At 47.5% G+C, this 19,345-nt stretch overlaps 1 long non-coding RNA gene across 3 annotated transcripts in view; it reads left to right on the forward strand.

Annotated features, from left to right (window-relative positions):
• The first annotated feature begins 3,284 nt into the window (after nucleotides 1–3,284).
• Nucleotides 3,285–19,345, forward strand: part of LOC112076907 (uncharacterized) — a 17,402-nt gene continuing 1,341 nt past the window's right edge. Inside the window, exons 1-3 of one of the 3 annotated variants that reach the window (XR_011477961.1) lie at nucleotides 3,285–3,530; nucleotides 3,576–3,805; nucleotides 3,849–3,890. This is a non-coding gene — a long non-coding RNA (uncharacterized lncRNA). Of the gene's footprint in view, nucleotides 3,806–3,848; nucleotides 3,891–4,018; nucleotides 4,463–19,345 lie in introns of those variants that run through there. The other 2 variants (XR_011477959.1, XR_011477960.1) reach the window with 2 other exon arrangements.

Here is a 19,345-nt window from a genome sequence, read left to right on the forward strand (position 1 = left end):
CGGCGATCGATGTGTCGTCGACCTTTCTTTTCAAAACTAGGTTTGAGAATTATCATTCTGACCAGTAGAGGAAGGAGGGGGGTGAGGAGGAGGAGGATCAAGGCAGGGAGAGAGATCACAATGGTTTGGCATATAGCCGAACTTCCATAGGGTTAATTAGGTCAACTGATGTCTTTGGATTTAAGTCAGTTGAGTAGTTAAGAGTGCGTGCTTGGGGAGCAGCAGAGACAGAAGCAGGAAATGTAGGAGAGGAGGGAGTGAAAGGATTGCAGGTCCGCAGGAGGGAGTTTTCCTCCATTTCCGCTCGGCTGCCCGGAAGACCCTTGTTTCTTGTTGAGCTCACGCAATTTGAGTTTCGTGAGCACCAGAGCGGACGGGCAGAAAGGGACCCCGTAGCCGGCCTGAAGAGGGATAGGGACTTTTAGAGACCAGTTCAAAGTGAGTGCGCCCAGTTTAGTAGGGAGGAGTTGGAGGGTGAGGAGAGCCCCAGAAATTTAGAATGTGTTTAGGTTGAGACCAAGGTTGTTTTGCAGATCCAGATGGTGTAAAGATGATGAGGATGGAGAGGAAAGAGAGTAGCGGGGGCCGCACACGAGAGCCGAATCGCTTGGCCGACGGCTCTGCTCCCCAAGTACCTAATTCGAGAGGGCAGTGTGGGACAAGTGTTTTTGATGAGAGCCCGAAGAGGGAAAAGGAATCAATGGTTATTGGGTCTCCGTTGAGGTACCTCTGCGAGAGGAGTTAGTGTACTGAGATCGTTAGCTGTGAGAACCTAGTTGAGTCTTAGTTAAAGATTTGGTCAAGCTTATGTATTGCTGCCTTGTGAGTATAGGGGGGGAAGGTTGAGGGTGAGTTCAAAGAGATGAGGTAGTGGAAAGAAGGAGGCAGAGAGGTTATATTGTATGTTCAAAGGTAGAGGTGGGTTGAAGTGAAAGTCCGACCACCGAACTCGTGCTGAGTAGCCTGTTCCTCATGGAAAGGGTGGATCTGTGAGGTCGGTCGTTCAAGTCTCACTTTGTTCGATGATCTCTCCGAGTTGGAACTGGGGCGATTAAATGATTAAGGATGTTAAGCTTGAAAGGGCTGGTAACTGTGACAGCAGTGGAGCAATTCAAAGGAGGCGATAACAGTTCGCAATGGCTGTAAGGCGAGATAAGAGGAGAATTGACCTACTTTGGGAGAGCGAATGAAGTATATCCGGTGTGGGGGGGTGGCCACGACCCCGCTGAACCAACCTGCTCCTCCCGGCAAAATGTCCCAAGTCGTGTGGCTGAGATCTACGTGAAGCTCCGAGGGCCCTGACGAGAGAGAGCCAGTACATGGGGAAGTAAGCCCAGTGTTTATCGTGGTGATCCATTGTTATGCCGGGGCTGCGAGCTGCCAATTGGATAAGCTCGAGGATGGAGGACGGATACGGCATGAGCATAACGTGCCTTGTTTGGCCGCTAGATCGGCAGTCCAGAGCTACCGGAGACCTAGGGAACTCACGTGGAGATCGTGCCGCGCTGGGACCCACCAGAATTACGGGTTTGGCGGCGGCACGCTGTGGTGCCTTTTTGTCTATATTTGATTGTCTGTTGCAGAGAGAGAGAACAGGATCGACAGACACTAGTTGAACAGGCTACAGAAGAGGTACGCTATTGACAAAGAGAAATGGTCAATGACCTAAGGTGCGCGACTACACGTCTTCTAATCCGGGATATGTTCAGAAAGTTAGTCTACGTCTAGCAAGAATCTTATTTGACTAAAATTGATATTAGAAATGAAGTACCCAGTCTGCTGAAGGAGGTAGCTGCAGTCGGGATCTGCTGTGTTGACCTTTGTAGCTAGCATGGCCAGTGTGCTAGCGTATTGTTAGCTGCTACACTAATCTAGAATAGATAGAACTACTGTACTGTAAGTGTAGCCAGAGTGATGGTGAGATACGAACATACTGTAGTTGTTACAGAATTGAGAATAGATGTGAACTACTGTAGTGTAGATACCGCAATGAATTAGATATAACTACGTGTACTTTTTAGATACAGAATGTAATAGTTTATAGAACGTACTGTTTGTGACTCTCGCAGAATCGCAACTAGAATGAACTACTGTACTGAATACAGAATGAATAGATTGAACTGTACTGTAGATACAGAATGAATAGATAGAACTACTGTAGATACAGAATGAATAGATTGAACTGCTGTACTGTAGATACAGAATGAATAGATAGATCTACTGTAGATACACAAACACAGGCTCTAAGCATGTGGCCTAACAAGGCCCATAATAACCATTAACCCACATTGCTGACTTCAAGTTTTAACAAAGTTGTTTATTTTTTTAAACAAATACATCCTTTTTGTTGAACAGCGAAGCCTCCAGCATTGAATCACAAGAACGAACATGCTGACTACACCGGTTACGCACTTGCATCCGCATGTTGATTTTGTCCAACCACACCAGACACAAATCAGGACACGCAGGTCGAAACACATGAAACATTCATGGACATTTAGCCAGCTCATTTGTCCTGGGATAAAATTAAACATTGGGTCGTTATTTTACTTGAAATACACAAGGTACATTTTTTCCTGGATCTTTGTATGTTCTCTACCCTGACAATGAATCCACAGATAAAATGGGAAGTTAGTTTCTAGTGATCTCTCCTCCTTCAGTCTTCTTCTTTGGACTTTATATGGCAGTTGGCAACCGAGCTTTAAGGTGCATTACCACCACCTACTGGACTGGAGTGTGGACCTCAGTTTTGCTTTCAATCACCCACGTGGGTAGATGCTCCTAAAAACCAATGAGGAGATGGGAGAGGCGTCACAAATAGAACCAAGTTCTATTTTAGCGCCTGGCTACGCAGACGCTCGTTGACGTGCGCGAGAAGTTAGGATGAAATTATTGATTAACATGTATGTGCACATTTATTTCGCAACGCAAGCGGTGTGGTCAGCATGTACGACCCACTTAAGACACAAAATCCCCATTTCATGAATATATTAAAATATATCAAAACATGAACATTTCAGTCATACAAAGGCCAGTTTTCAAGAGAGATAATACAAATCTTTACTAACTCTGTTTTTTAGATGTACATGGGAATGAGGAAGTTAGTCACTTATGAGGACAACAGCAGAATGAGGAAGTTGGTCACTTATGAGGACAACAACAGAATGAGGACAACAGCAGAATGAGGACAACAGCAGAATGAGGAAGTTAGTCACTTATGAGGACAACAGTACAGGTTAGGATAGGATACAGGTTAGGATAGGATTACAGGTTATGGTTACAGGTTAGGAATAGGATAGGGTACAGGTTAGGATAGTAGGGTACAGGTTGGGATAGGATACAGGTTATGGTTACAGGTTAAGGATAGGGTACAGGTTATGGTTACAGGTTAGGATAGGGTACAGGTTAGGATAGGGTACAGGTTAGGATAGGATACAGGTTATGGTTACAGGTTAGGATAGGATACAGGTTATGGTTACAGGTTAGGACAGGGTACAGGTTAGGATAGGGTACAGGTAGGATAGGACAGGGTACAGGTTAGGTAGGATACAGGTTATGGTTACAGGTTAGGATAGGGTACAGGTTAGGATAGGATACAGGTTATGGTTACAGGTTGGGATAGGGTACAGGTTAGGATAGGATACAGGTTATGGTTACAGGTTAGGATAGGGTACAGGTTATGGGTTACAGGTTGGGATAGGTACAGGTTAGGGTTACAGTGGACAGGTTAGGGTATATGTTGGGGTGCGGGTTAGGGTACAGGTTAGATTTTAGGGTACAGGTTAGATTTAGGGTACAGGTTAGGGTTACAAGTTATGACGTTAGATTTAGGTACAGGTTAGATTTAGGGACAGGTTAGATTTAGGGTACAGGTTAGATTTAGGGTACAGGTTATGATTTTGGGTACAGGTTAGGGTTACAGTGGACAGGTTAGATTCAGGGTACATGTTAGGTTAGGGTTAGAGTGTAGGATAGGGTACAGGTTAGGGTTACTGGTACAGGTTAGATTTGGGTACAGGTTAGGGTTACAGTGGAAAGGAAAGAGGACAGCTCACATATAATTTAATGTTGTTATCCAATTGTCTTAAATAACCAACTTCCTCATTCTGCTGTTGTACTCATAAGTGACTAACTTCCTCATTCTGCTGTTGTCCTCATAAGTGACTAACTTCCTCATTCTGCTGTTGTCCTCATGAGTGACTAACTTCCTCATTCTGCTGTTGTCCTTATTCTGCTGTTGTCCTCATAAGTGGCTAACTTCCTATTCTGCTGTTGTCCTCATAAGTTAACAACTTCCTCATTCTGCTGTTGTCCTCATAAGTGAACAACTTCCTCATTCTGCTGTTGTCCTCATAAGTGACTAACTTCCTCATTCTGCTGTTGTCCTCATAAGTGACTAACTTCCTCATTCTGTTGTTGTCCTCATAAGTGACTAACTTCCTCATTCTGCTGTTGTCCTCATTCTGCTGTTTCCTCATTCTGTTGTTGTCCTCATAAGTGACCAACTTCCTCATTCTGGCTGTTGTCCTCATAAGTGACTAACTTCCTCATTCCCATGTACATCTAAAAAACAGAGTTAGTAAAGATTTGTATTATCTCTCTTGAAAACTGGCCTTTGTATGACTGAAATGTTCATGTTTTGATATATTTTAATATATTCATGAAATGGGGATTTTGTGTCTAGTGGGTCGTACTGCTGACCACACCGCTTGCGTTGCGAAATAATGTGCACATACATGTTAATCAATAATTTCATCCTAACTTCTCGCGCACGTCAACGAGCGTCTGCGTAGCCAGGCGCTAAAATAGAACTTGGTTCTATTTGTGACGCCTCTCCCATCTCCTCATTGGTTTTTAGGAGCATCTACCACGTGGGTGATTGAAAGCAAAACTGAGGTCACACTCCAGTCCAGTAGGTGGTGGTAATGCACCTTAAAGCTCGGTTGCCAACTGCCATATAAAGTCCAAAGAAGAAGACTGAAGGAGGAGAGATCACTAGAAACTAACTTCCCTTTTATCTGTGGATTCATTGTCAGGGTAGAGAACATACAAAGATCCAGGAAAAAATGTACCTTGTGATTCAAGTAAATAGAACCCATTTAAATTTATCGCATTGTGTTGTGACAAACTAAAGATTTGGAGAAATTAACAAATTCATTCTAAAAGACTATTGAAATAGCTTATGCAATGCTTCAATGAAAATATTGTAAAATGAGTTTATGTATAAGAAGCAGTCAAATTTAACGCATCATAGCAAAGGTGAAGTGAAGTAGCTGCCTGCTGTAAAAAGAGTAACGACTTTCAGAGGAAGGACACTGCAGCTCTTTAAAATGCACATAATTGATCTTTTTAAATGAACACCTACAAAACTCAGTCACACAAAGCCTAGGGATGCAGAAGTTAAAATGCAGGCAAACAGAAAGCGCACACTACACGACCGCTTCCCCCCTAAAAAAGAGGCGAGAAAAAAAGAGCAGAAGCGGCAAGTTTCTCTTTCCCCATCACCAAGTCTGCCTCATACAGCACCTGCTCATCCAGTGCCCCTGCTCCTCCCGTCTGATCGTCCCGCTTGCTCGCTCAGTTCAATTCTCATTTCGATTTTTATCACAGCCCACTGAAAGAAACTGCCACTGAAAGGAATTATCTGCTGTCAGGACCTGAGGCTGCACGGGGCGATAGGGAGAGACGGAGCCAGGGAGCCAGGCTCGGGCCACCACAGGTGACGGTGGCCGCTCGTGCGGAGAGGAGGGGACTTGCGCAAACTCGGCGATGGCGTCCTCCACCATTGCAGACCTCCGGCCTTACGCCCTGGCGCTGCTGGGCGTCCTGGGCGCCACCGTGTGGCCACGCTGGCTGCCCAACTGAAGTGAGTGCTGACGTGGGGGCTCCAACAATACAATGAACTGCCATCTCCAGATGCAAGGGGCTTGTGGATGGCCAACTCACCTGGTACAGCACCGGCGTGTTCACTGCACCTTGAAGTACTCGTGCTGTCGCTGCGCGCCTACCTGCAGACTCGCCAGGACGACAATGGTTCTATCTGTGCAATGATGGGTTGCCTGGGCTCTGTCTCGCTGTCCTAGGCGCTGAAGTTGCACCCGCTGGGGGGGCAGTCACCGGCAAAGGGGCACGCGGCCATGCCGCGGGGGGTTGCTTCATCCTGGCTGCAATTCTCTGCCTGGTGCCCCGCTTCCTGTTCACACAACGAGGTCATCACCACCATCCTGGACTCCAAAGTGCCCGAGAAGCAGTAAAAATACGAGCCTGGGGGGGCGTTGTACGTGACCTTTGTCTCTGCCGGCTTCCTGCTTGCCGGTGGGGTCATCTTTTGTTTGTCGTGTCCCGGACTAAGAGACTACAACGCTCGACCTCCAACCTCTACCACCATTTCCCTGACAAACTACTGCAGCAGCAGGTTATATAAACCAGGAGCAACTACAGCGGACCTGATACAGTGTGGCCTGATACAGCGCGAGCAACAGCAACAGGGAGCAGAAAGGACTTTAAACAGCAACGTCGCCTAAAGAAGCAGTCGAGCCAGGAAGCAGCTAGCAGTGGGTTGACAAAGGGTCCAGGGTAAGGTCCAAGCACCTGACGACATCCAGCAGGAAAGCCTCCTACAATGAAGACAAGGGAACGCAGCAGTTCTACTTCATACCAGAGTCCCTCCAAAAGACACCCGGGGGCTGGCTACAGCTGCAGGACTAAGTTTAATTTATGTTTTATCCTAAACCCTACTCTTGTTCAGTGGGTGGGGGGAGAAATCCTGAGGAACATTCTACTGGCTGCCTTGGTGAAGGGGAGAGAGTGGGAGAAAGAGGGGGAGGAAGGATGGGAGGAGGAGGGAGAGAGTGGAGGGGCGAAAGAAGAGGGAGGAGCTAAAATACGTTGAACAGCCTTATCGCCACCTCTCATCTGTTCTCTCTCGCACTGCGAGCAACAGATGTCTCGTCAAGAAGCAGTAAAGGTATTCCACCACTATTGGAGAAAGACAGCTTGTGGATTCCAAATTCTGGTGCAAATGCCTTCCATTGCCTGCTGCTGGGTTGGGGCGGAAAGACACAATGTAGGGTAGGTAGAGGTGCCATAAAAATGCACGAACACAGCGCAAGTACTGTCAAACCTGTGACAAGTTCCTTTAACCAACTTGATGCGGAGGCTTTTCCATACCAAAAGGTTCATGAAGAAAAAAGTGCTGATGATAAATAGCTGCTACCCATAATAAAGCCATCAGAACGTTTGCATAGTAAAGATAGTGTCGATATGTCTGGAAAAAAGGAAGGTGTAATAAGGCCATCCTTTGCCAACCTTTTTAAAGAACCCATTGCCTTGTGAGACAAATAAATAATCATCATCATATCCAAGTAAACGGACTTGATTGTATATTTAGAGTCTTCTTTGCATGCTAAATTAATCTGTAGCTTGTTTAAAATAACTCATGGAATGCAGAGTAGTTACTAGAAAAACATAGTTTCTAACGCTTGTGCCCAAAAGATGTGTAGAACTTCAACTGTCTGTAAAGGAGACTAAGAGAAGATTAAACAAAGTGAAAAGAGAGTTCAGATCCCAACCAAACCATACACAAAACATACCAGTCCTTTTTTCCTTGGCAAAGTTGTGGAGGGGAATAAGGTGCATTGGCAGCGCGGCTGTCAGAGCTAATGATCCTCTTTGTCCCATTATCCCCGTCGGCTACGGCTGGATGCCCACTAACTCGTTTACTCTGCACCCCCCCCCCCGCATGCACACGACACACGATACAACACACACACCTTGTCCTTCCTCTCCCTCTCTAGCTGCGAGGGTAATAGGGTCTTGTTACCCAATCATCCTCTTTACTGGCGTGTGTCGTGTGTCATTGCTGCAGGAGGCACACGTAGCGAGTCTGTTCTATGGCCAGAAGGTTTAGCTGTCACAGCGCTGCTGTCCCCTCGTGTTTGACGGAGGGTAATAGAGGTACGCCAAATGGGCACCTTATTTCCCTATTTAGGGCAGCTTCTTTTGACCAAGGCCCATAGGGCACTACATAGGGCAGGTTCCACAAAAAGCGTGAATTTTTTGGCTCCCCAAGTTTTTCTTGAGACAAGAAATAATTAAATACATTTTCGTAGTTGGAAATAACAGATGTAAAAATCATCCGAAAATCAGAAAAAATATTCCCTGGCAGTCCCACACACACTGTGCAGCAATTGGGAAAAACAATGGGAAAAACAATGTCAGATTTTTGGTTTAGTTGTCACTAAATGTGTTGTCACTGACTTTTCAAATGCAATCATAGTATCATTGATGATACAGTGCATTCTTGAGTATTCAAGCCCCTTGACTTTTTCCACATTACAGCCTTATACTAAAATGTATTCAATAATTTTTTCCCTCATCAAATCTACACACAATACCCCATAATGACAAAGCAAAAACAGACTTTTAGACATTTTGCTAAAAATTTATGTTTAAAAAATGAAAAAAAAAGTGAATATCACATTTACATAATTATTCAGACCTCTTTACTCGGTAACTATTGTTTGAAGTACTGAGTAAAGGCAGTGATTACCATTGGCAAGTGATTACGAGCCCCGAGTCTTCTTGGGTATGACGCTATAAGCTTGGCACACCTTTATTTGGGGAATTTATCTCGCATTCTCCTCTGCAGTATCCTCTCATGCTCTGTTAAGGGTTGGATGGGGAGCATTGCTGCACAGCCTATTTTGCAGGTCCTCTCCAGAGGATGGTTCAATCGGGTTCAAGTCCGGGCTCTGGCTGGGCCACTCAAGGACTATTCACTAGACTTGTTCCCGAAGCCACTCCTGCATTTGTCTTTAGCTGTGTGCTTAGGGTTGTTGTCCTGTTGCAAGTTAAATCCTCTTGCCCCAGTCTGAGGTCCTGAGCGCTCTGGAGCAGGTTTCAGCAAGGATCTCTATGTACTTTGCTCCGTTCAATCCTTTGCCTTGATCCTGACTAGTCTCCCAGTCAATGTCCGCTAAAAACCATAACCATAGGCAATGATGCTGCCAACCACCATGCTTCCACCGTAGGGATGGTGCCAGGTTTTCTCCAGATGTGACGCTTAGCATCAGCAAAGAGTTCAATCTTGGGTTTCATCTGACCAGAGAATCTTGTTTCTCCAATGGTCAGTTCTTTAGGTGCCTTTTGGCAAACTTCCAAAGGCGGGCTGTTGTGGTGCCTTTTTACTGAGGAGTGGCTTCCATCTGGCCATGCCTACATAAAGGCCTGAATTGGGTGGAGTGGCTGGCAGAGGAACTGGTTGTACTTCTGAAGGTTCTCCGCATCTCTAGAGCTCTGTCAGAGTGACATCCGGGTTCTTTGTCACTCCCTGACCAACGTCCTTCCTCCCCCGATTGCTCAGTTTGGCCAAGGCAGCCAGGCTCTAAGGAAAAGTCCTTGGATTGTACCATTCCCGCCAGATCTGTGCCTCGACACAACCTGTCTCGAAGTCTACGGACAATTCTTCGACCTCATGGCTGGTTTTTGCCTCTGACATGCACTGTCAAATGTGGGAACCTAAAGATAGACAGGTTGTGTGCCCTTTTCAGAAAAAATATGTCCGATCAATTGAATTTAACCAACAAGGTGGACTCCAATCAAGTTGGAGAAATGTCTCAAGGCAGATCCAATGGAAAAAGGGTCTGAATACATATGTAAACTTAGGTTATTTTTGTTTTTTATTTTTAATAATTCAGCCAAAACTCTTAAATAACCACCCTGTTCTTTGCTTTGTTCATACTATGGCGGCTATTGTGTCGCTAGATCTCGATGAGCGAATTGTTTTTCATTTCAATAATTTTAGAATAGGCTGTATAACGTAACAAAATGTGAAAAAAAAGTGAAGGGGTCTGACCTTTCCGAAGGCACTGTTATATGACCTTATAAAGTATGGTTTACATCTCATTTGTCTGTTAAACCTACCCCTTTGGAACGACCTTTGCCTAGCAAACGGGTCAATATTTACCCGTGAAATTATAATTGTCGTTATTAAGAGTATATAATATAATTTTCACGATAGCACATTGGTAAGTTAGTCAGTGACAAACATCAAAGCTAAGCATGGCTTGGCTTTGGTTAAAACCCAGGATGGGAGACAAATGAATAGCTGTTGATAGATCAACTGTCCAGTAGGTAAGGTGCTGCGAGCTATAGTTTATTTTTTATTAAATTGAAGATCTGATGTTATTTCAAAGGTACAAATCCAACATATTTTATAACAGGTTTGTCCTATGTTGAAAGTTGGTTACAATGAATACATAATCCTGGTGGGTGAAAGCTGACAATAGTGGAGTTGTTTTAAGATTGTCATGACCGATGGGATCATTTGGCTATTTAATATGACTTTTAGGACCCCTTCAGGCACCAATGATTACTTAACGAGTTGAAAATAATGTGCTGAGTAGAACATAGAACATTTGATCTCAGGCAGAAAGTAGGTCTAGATGGCAGGGCTGCTCTTGTTTTGGAAAAGAGAACATTGGTGGCTACCTTTCATCCAGCGATTTCCAGATTTTGCAAAAAATGTGTTGGTGTGGTTTGCCTCACATGTCAGCACATACAGTTTGAAGTTGGAAAGTTTACATACACTTAGCTTGGAGTCATTAAAACTTGTTTTCAACCAACTCCACAATTTATTGTTAAAAACTATAGTTTTAGCAGTCGGTTAGGACCCATCTACTTTGTGCATGACCCAAGTAACTTTTCCAACAATTGTTTCCTGACAGACATTATTTCACCCTTTAATAAGATTCACTGGTAACCCATTCCAGTGGTCAGAAGTTTTACATACACTAAGTGATTGTGCTTTAAACAGCTTGGAAAATCCAAGAAAATTATGTCAATGGCTTAAGAAGCTTCTGATAGGATAATTGACATAATTTGAGTCAATGGAGGTGTGACTTGTGATGTATTTCAAGGCCCTACTTCAAACTCCAAGTGCCGTCTTCCTTAAGGGGGTACAAAGATTGTACTTTTTGGGAGAAAATGGGTCTTCCAAATGGACATGACCCCAAGCATACTTCCAAAGTTGTGGAAAATGCTTTAAGGACAAACAAAGTCAAGTAATTGGAGTGCGCCATCACAAAACCCTGACCTCAATTCTCCATAAAATAGTTTGTGGGCAGCACTGAAAAGCGTGTGCGAGCAAGATGGCTATAAACCTGACTCAGTTTCCCAAGCTCTGCCGGAGGAATGGGCCAAAAATTCACCCACTTATTGTGGGAAGCTTGTGGAAGGCTACCCGAAACGTTGACCCAAAGTTAAACACTTTGAAGGCAATGCTACAAATACGTAATTGGAGTGTATGTAAACTTTTGACCCACTGGGAATGTGTGAAAGAAATAAAAGCTGAAAATAAATCATTCTCTGTACTTTTATTCTGACATTTCACATTCTTAAAATAAAGTGTGTGATCGTACACTGAACCTAAGAACAGGGAATTTTTACTCGGATTAAAATGTCAGGAAATTGTAAAAAACTGGAGTTTAAAATGTATTTGGCTAAGGTGTAATGTAAACTCCGACTTAAAACCGGTATTATGCTCAGTTTTCTTACTTGTATGGAGATAACAAAAATACTACAGGGCTCCACTGGGAAAAAGGTGAAATCATTTGAGTGGTTATTTCACAAAGTTCAACAAAGACTTTCCCAAGACAATGTTCATCAAATTTGGTTGCTGCCTGGATCAGAGGAAAGTCTAAAGTACAGTTGATGTCTCAGAGAACCAGACTTTACTGGTCTCTCCTAATCGATGTTTCATGTTTCAACATGGAATACTATTATCTAGATTCTAAATAAGGTTAAAAGAATGTACTTGATAATGCTTACTGCTTCGCAATTTTAAAAGAGGTCATGTACACTTGTTGATAAAATATGGTTTATATATTTTTTGGTCGCTTGAGAATGTGTTTGTTTTATTATGAATTCAGGACAATACTTATTAATGAGTCAATTTACTGTGGATATCAAGGTTCTCAATTAAACGCATGTTATCCCACGTGATTGTCCAATCCACAAAGTCAGTTCAACTTGAGTGTTTTTTTGATTGTTAATTGCTAAAAATGCTCAAAAGGATTTGTGAAGGCTGTAACAATGTTTTTGTCAGTCTGTCAAACTTGTTTCCATAAATGGATGTTCAGGTGTTTGCTTACTACAATGAAGATAAATGGAACATGCCCATAACTGCAACAAAACATCATGATTGCAATATTTCTATACTCTTCGAAAAAAGATTCCAAAAGGCTGGTTGGCCCGTCCCTATAGGAGTGCCCTTTTGGTTCTAGTAAACGCCTTTTTGTTTCCAGGTAGAAACCATTTTAGCTTCCATGTAGAACCCTCCGTGGAAGAGTTCTACATGGATCCCAAAAAGGTTCTACTTGGAGCCAAAAAGTTTCTACCTGGGAACCAATGGGGACAACCGAATTATCCATATTTAGGTTCTAGATATCCCGTTTTTCCCGCCCAAGAGTGTAGTCGCTGCCTCTCTCTCTCTCTAAAACAATGGATTGTGTAAAGGGACTTTTAGTGTGCACAATCCTGTCTTCAGGTCCACAAGTGGCAAACAAAAGGCAAACGCCTGTTTACTGTGCCAAACAACTAAAGTTCTCTATAAAAGAATGTAATATAAATCTGTAAGTGAAAATAACTGAAACATTTCTATTTTTATTTCATTTTAAATAATGCATTCTTTTTGACATTTGAATAACATGAATAAAAGGATGTGATCTAAATTAAAACATCTATTTCCTCTTCTTTCCTATGGCTTTAATAGCTTGCACTTCTCCAGTTCCCGATCAGAAAACAGACATAATCAAGATTCTGTAAAACTTGATTTCCCTTCCCGTTAATGCTGCTCTTTGTTGTCTGCCGTGCTCTTGACTTAACTCCAGATAATATGAGGTTTGTCAGCGGTAGGCCTCTGCTGGGACATGGGAAGTCAGGCTTTGTCAAGCCAAAAATCTACATACTCTTACCAGTGGGGTTTCAATCAGGCATCAATTGTTAGCCCAAGCACCACAGCTGAGGCACGTGAGAGACACACCACACACAAACACACACACACAAGCACAACACACAGTGTTTATGTTTCATTCATCCGTTGCTGGGTGCAATTCCACTCTTAAATTATCCAATGACCCTCATTTGTGCCCCAAAGTACATTTAGTCCCCTCCAGAGTACAGTCTCTTCAGTGGACTTAGTCCCCCCCCAGATACATCTCTTCAGTGGCTTTAGTCCCATCCCCCCAGATACATCTCTTCAGTGGGCTTTAGTCCCCCCCCCAGATACATCTCTTCAGTGGCTTGTCCCCCCCTCTCCCCAGATACATCTCTTCAGTGGCTTTAGTCGCCACCCCCCCTGCCCCAGATACATCTCTTCAGTGGCTTTAGTCCCCCCCCCCCCCCCGCCCAACTCCCCCAGATACACTCTTCAGCTGGCTTTAGTCCCCCCCCTTCCCTCCCCAGATACAACTCTTCACTGCTTTAGTCCCCCCTCCCCCAAATACATCTCTTCAGTGGCTTTAGTTCCCCCCCTCCCCCAGATACAATCTTCAGTGGCTTTAGTCCCCTCCCCAGATACATCTTCAGTGGGGCTTTGTCCCCCCCTCCCAGATACATTCTTCAGTGCTTTAAGTCCCCCCCTCCCCCAGATACATCTCTTCAGTGGTTTAGTCCCCCCTCATCCCCCAGATACATCCCTCTTCAGTGGCTTTAGTCCCCCCCTCCTCCCCTTGTTCCAAGATACATCTCTCAGTGGCTTTTAGTCCCCCCTCCCCCAGCTCCATCTCTTCAGTGGCTTTATCCCCCAGATACACTCTTTCAGTGGCTTAGTCCCCCCCCCCAGATACATCCTCTTCAGTGGCTTTAGTCCCACCCCCCCCCCCCAGATACATCTCTCAGTGGAGCTTTTAGTGGCCCCTCCCCAGACCAAATCCCCCTCTTTTGTCCCCCCAAAGTTGGCCCTTTTTTAGTCCCCCCCCCCCCCCCAGATACATCTCTTCAGTGCTTTAGTCCCCCCCAGATACATCTCTCAGTGGCTTTAGTCCCCCCCCTCCCCCAGATACATCTTCTCAGTGGCTTTAGTCCCCCCCTCCCCCAGATACATCTCTTCAGTGGCTTTAGTCCCCCCCCCCTCCCCAGATCACATCTCTTTCAGGTGGGCTTTAGTCCCCCCGCTCCCCCCAGATAACATTCTTCAGTGGCTTTAGTCGCCCCCCCTACCCCCAGATACATCTCTTCAAAGTGGCTTTAGTCCCCCCCATCTCCCCCAGATATCATCTCTTCAGTGGCTTTAAGTCCCCCCCTCCTCCCCCAGATAACCATCTCTTCAGTGGCTTTAGTCCCCCCTCCCCCAGATACATTCTTCAGGTGGCTTTAGTCCACCCCCAATACATCTCTTCAGTGGGCTTTAGTCCCCCACCCCAGATACATCTCTTCAGTGCTTTAGTTCCCCCCCCCAGATACATCTCTTACAGTGGCTTTAGTCCCCCCCCCCCCACCAGATACATCTCTTCATGGCTTTAGTCCCCCCCCCCCAGATACATCTCTTCAGTGGCTTTTAGTCTCCCCCCCCCCAGAATACATCTCTTGCAGTGGCTTTAGTCCCCCCTCTCCCCCAGATTACATCTCTTCGTGGCTTTAGTCCCCCCCCCTCCCCCAGATACATCTCTTTCAGTGGCTTTATCCCCCCCCCCCTCCCCCAGAATACAATCTCTCAGTGGCTTTTAGTCCCCCCTCCCCTCCCCAGATACATCTCTTCAGTGCTTTAAGTCCCCCCCCTTCCCCAAATACATCTCTTCAAGTGGCTTTAAGTCCCCCCCTCCCCCGAGATACATCTCTTAGTGGCTTTAGTCCCCCCCCCCCTCCCAGATACATCTCTTTCAGTGGCTTTAGTTCCCCCCCCCTCCCCGCAGATACATCTCTTCAAGTGGCTTTAGTCCCCCCTGCCCCAGAATACATCTCTTCAGTGCTTAGTCCCCCCCTCTCCCCCAGATACATCTCTTCAGTGGCTTAGTCCCCCCTCCCTTGTCCCCCCCAAAAAGATACATCTCTTCAGTGGCTTTAAGTCCCCCCTCTCCCCAGATACATCTCTCAGTGGCTTTAGTCCCCCCCCATCCCCAAAGATACATCTATTCAGTGGCTTTAGCCCCCCCCTCCCCGAATACAATCTCTTCAGTGGCTTTAGTCCCCCTCCCCGATACATCTCTCAGTGCTTTAGTCCCCCCCCCTCCCCCAGATACATCTCTTCAGTGGCTTTAGTCCCCCCCTCCCCCAAGATCATCTCTTCAGTGGCTTTAGTCCCCCCCCCTCCCCCAGATACATCTCTTTCAGTGACTTTAGTCCTCCCCTCCCCCAGCTACATCCTCTTCAGGTGGCTTTAGTCCCCCTCCCCCAGATACATCTCTCAGTGGCTTTAGTCCCCCCCCTCACCCCCAAGATTACATCTCTTCAGTGGCTTTAGTCCCCCACTCCCCCAGATAACATCTCTTCAGTGGCTTTAGTCCCCCCCCCCCCAGATACATCTCTTCAGTGCTTTAGTCCCCCCCCCCTCCCCGCCAGATACATCTCTTCAGTGGCTTAGTCCCCCCTTCCCAGTACATCTCTCAGTGGCTTTAGTCCCCCCAGCCCCAAGATACATCTCTTCAGTGGCTTTTAGTCCCCCCCCCCTCCCCCAGATACAATCTCTTCAGTGGCTTTAGTTCCCCCCCCCCCTCCTCCCCAGATACATCTCTTCAAGTGGGCTTTAGTCCCCGCCTCCCCAGAGTACATCTCTTCAGTGCCTTTAGTCCCCCCCCCTCCCCCAGAATCATCTCTTCAAGTGGCTTTAGTCCCCCCCTCTCCCCCAGAATTACATCCTTAGTGGCTTTAGTCCCCCCCCCCGCCCAGATACAATCTCTTCAGCGGCTTTAGTCCCACCCCCCTCCCCCAGATACATCTCTTCAGTGGCTTTATCCCCCCTCTCCCCCCAGATACATCTCTTCAAGTGGCTTTAGTCCCCTCCCCCAGGTAATCTCTTTCAGTGGCTTAGTCCCCCCTCTCCCCCCCAGATAACATCTCTTCAGTGGCTTTAGTCCCCCCCCCTTCCACAGATACATCTCTTCCAGTGGAATTTAGTCCCCCCCCCCAGATACATCTCTTCAAGTGGCTTTAGTCCCCCCCCTCCCCCAGATCATTCTCTTCAGTGGCTTACGTCCCCCCCTCTCCCCCAGATTACATCTCTTCAGTGGCTTTAGTCCCCCCCCCCCCAGATACATCTCTTCAGTGGCCTTTAGTCCCCCCCCAGATACTATCTTAGTGGCCTTTTAGTCCCCCCTCTCCCCCAGATACATCTCTTCAGTGGCTTTATCCCGCCCCTCTCCCCCAAGATACATCTCTTCAGTGGCTTTAGTCCCCCCCCTCCCAGAATACATCTCTTCAGTGGCTTAGTCCCCCCCCTTCCCCAGATACATCTCTTCAGTGCTTTAAGTCCCCCCCTCCCCCAGATACATCTCTTCAGTGGCTTTAGTCCCCCCCCCCTCCCCAGATACATCTTCTTCAGTGGGCTTTAGTCCCCCCCCCCCTTCCCCAGATAACATCTCTTCAGTGCTTTAGTCCCCCCCCACCAGAATACATCTCTTCAGTGGCTTTAGTCCCCCCCCCCCAGATACATCTCTTCAGTGGCTTTAAGGTTCCCCCCCCCCTCCCCAGAATCATCTCTCAGTGGCTTTAGTCCGCATCCCCCAATACCTAGCTTCAGTGGCTTTAGTCCCCCCCCGTCCCCCAGATACATCTCTTCAGTGGCTTAGTCCCCCCCTCTCCCCAGATACATCTTTCAAGTGCTTTAGTCCCCCCCCCAGATACATCTCTTCAGTGGCTTTAGTCCCCCCACCTACCCCCAGATACATCTCTCAGTGGCTTAGTCCCCCCTCTCCCCAGATACATCTCTTTCAGTGGCTTTTAGTCCCCCCCCCCCAGATAACATCTCTTCAGTGGCTTTTAGTTCGCCCCCCCCCCTCCCGCCAGATACATTCTCTTCATGGCTTTAGTCGCCCCCCCTTCCCCAGAATCATCTCTTCAGTGGGCTTTAAGTCCCCCCCCATGATACATCTCTTCCAGTGGCTTTAGTCCCGCCCCCCTCCCCCAGATACATCTCTTCAGTGGGCTTTGTCCCCCCCTTCTTCCCCCAGATACATCTCTTCAGTGGCTTTTAGGTCCCCCCCCCAGATAATCTCTTCATGGCTTAGTCCCCCGCCAGAAACATCTCTTCAGTGGCTTTAGTCCCCCCCTCTCCCCAGATACATCTCTTCAGTGGCTTTAGTCCCCCCCCTCTCCCCCAGAATACATCTCTTCAGTGCTTTAGTCGGCCCCCCCCTCCCCCAGATAACATCCCTTCAGTGCTTTTAGTCCCCCCCCTCCCCCAAATATCATCTCTTCAGACTGCTTTAAGTCCCCCCCCTGCCCAGAATTACATCTCTTCGTTGGCTTTAGTCCCCCCCTCTCCCCCAGATACATCTCTTTCAGTGGCTTTAGTCCTCCCCCCGCCCCAGATACATCTATTCAGTGGCTTTAGTCCCCCCCCCCCCCAAGATACATCTCTTCAGTGGCTTTAGCCCCCCCCTCCCCAGATAACACTCTTCAGTGGTTAGTTCCCCCCTCTCCCCAGACATCTCTTCATGGCTTTAGTCCCCCCCCCCAGATACATCTCTTCAGTGGCTTTAAGTCCCCCCAGATACATCTCTTCAGTGGGCTTTAGTACCCCCCCCCTCCCCCAGATATCATCTCTTCAGCTGGCTTTAGTCCCCCCCTGCATCCCCCAGATACATCTCTTCAGTGGCTTAAGTCCCCCCCGCCCAAGATACATCTCTTCAGTGGGCTTTACGGTCCCCCCCCCCCTCCCCTCCCCAGATACATCTCTTCAGTGGCTTTAGTCCCCCCCCCAGATACATCTCTTCAGTGGCCTTTAGTCCCCCCCCCCCAGATACATTCCTTCAGTGACTTAGTTCGCCCCCCCCCCAGTACATCTCTTTCAGTGGCTTTAGTCCCCCCCCCCCAATACATCTCTTCAGTGGCTTTAGTCCCCCCCCCCCTCCTCCCTCTCCCCCCAGATACATTCTCAGTGGCTTTAGTCCCCCCCCCCCCCTCCCGCCAGATACACTCTTCAGTGGCTTTAGTCCGCCCCCCTCCCACCCCAGATACATCTCTCAAGTGCTTTAGTCCCCCCCCCTCCTGGGGCCAGGATTAACATCTCTTCAGTGGCTTTAGTTCCCCCCCCCCTCCCCCAGATACACTCTTCAGTGGCTTTAGTCGCGCCCTCCCCCTCCCCCTCCCCAGATAATTCTCAGTGGTTTAGTCCCCCCCACCCTCCCTCCCCAAATACATCTCTTCAGTGGCTTTAAAGTTCCCCCCCCCTCCCTCCAGATACATCCTCTTCAGTGCTTTTAGTCCCCCCCCCCCTCCTCCAATACATCTCTTTCAGTGGGCTTTAGTCCCCCCTCCCTCCCCCAGATACATCTCTTCAGTGGCTTTAAGTCACCCCCCCCCTCCCCAGATACATCTCTCAGTGGCTTAGGTCCCCCCCCCCCTTTCCCTCCCCCAGATACATCTCTTCAGTGGCTTTAGTTCCCCCCCTCCCCAGATACACTCTTCAGTGGCTTTAGTCCCCCCCTCTCCCCAGATACATCTCTCAGTGGCTTTAGCCCCCCCCTCCCTCCCCCAGATTAACATCTCTTCAGTGGCTTTAGTCCCCCCTACCTCCCCCAGATACATCTTTCAGTGGCTTTTAGTCCCCCCCCTCCCCCAGATACATCTCTTCAGTGGTTTAGTCCCCCCCCCCTCCCCAGATACATCTCTAGTGGCTTTTAGTCCCCCCCCTCCACCCACGATACAATCTCTTCAGTGGCTTTAGTTCCCCGCCCCTCCCCCAGAATACATCTCTTCAGTGGCTTAGTCCCCCCCTCCCCAAGATACATCTCTTCAGTGGCTTTAGTCCCCCCCTCCTCCCCCAGATACATCTTCTTCAGTGGCTTTAAGTCCCGCCCGCTCCCCAGATACAATCTCTTCATGGCTTTAGTCCCCCCCCTCCCCCAGATGACATCTCTTCAGTGGCTTTAGTCCCCCCTCTCCCCCAGATACATCTCTTCAGTGGCTTTAGTACCCCCCTCACCCCACTACATCTCTTTCAGTGGCTTTAGTCCCCCTCTCCCCAGATACATCTCTTCAGTGGCTTTAGTCCCCCCCCCCCCAGATACATCTCTCCAGTGGCTTTTTAAGTCCCCCCCCCCCAGATACATCTCTTCAGTGGCTTTAGTCCCCCCCCCCAGAATACATCTCTTCAGTGGCTTTAGTCCCCCCCCCCCCAGATACTCTC

This window comes from Salvelinus sp. IW2-2015, unplaced genomic scaffold (genome assembly GCF_002910315.2).
Source record: "Salvelinus sp. IW2-2015 unplaced genomic scaffold, ASM291031v2 Un_scaffold4124, whole genome shotgun sequence".
Taxonomy (NCBI): Eukaryota; Metazoa; Chordata; class Actinopteri; order Salmoniformes; family Salmonidae; genus Salvelinus; species Salvelinus sp. IW2-2015.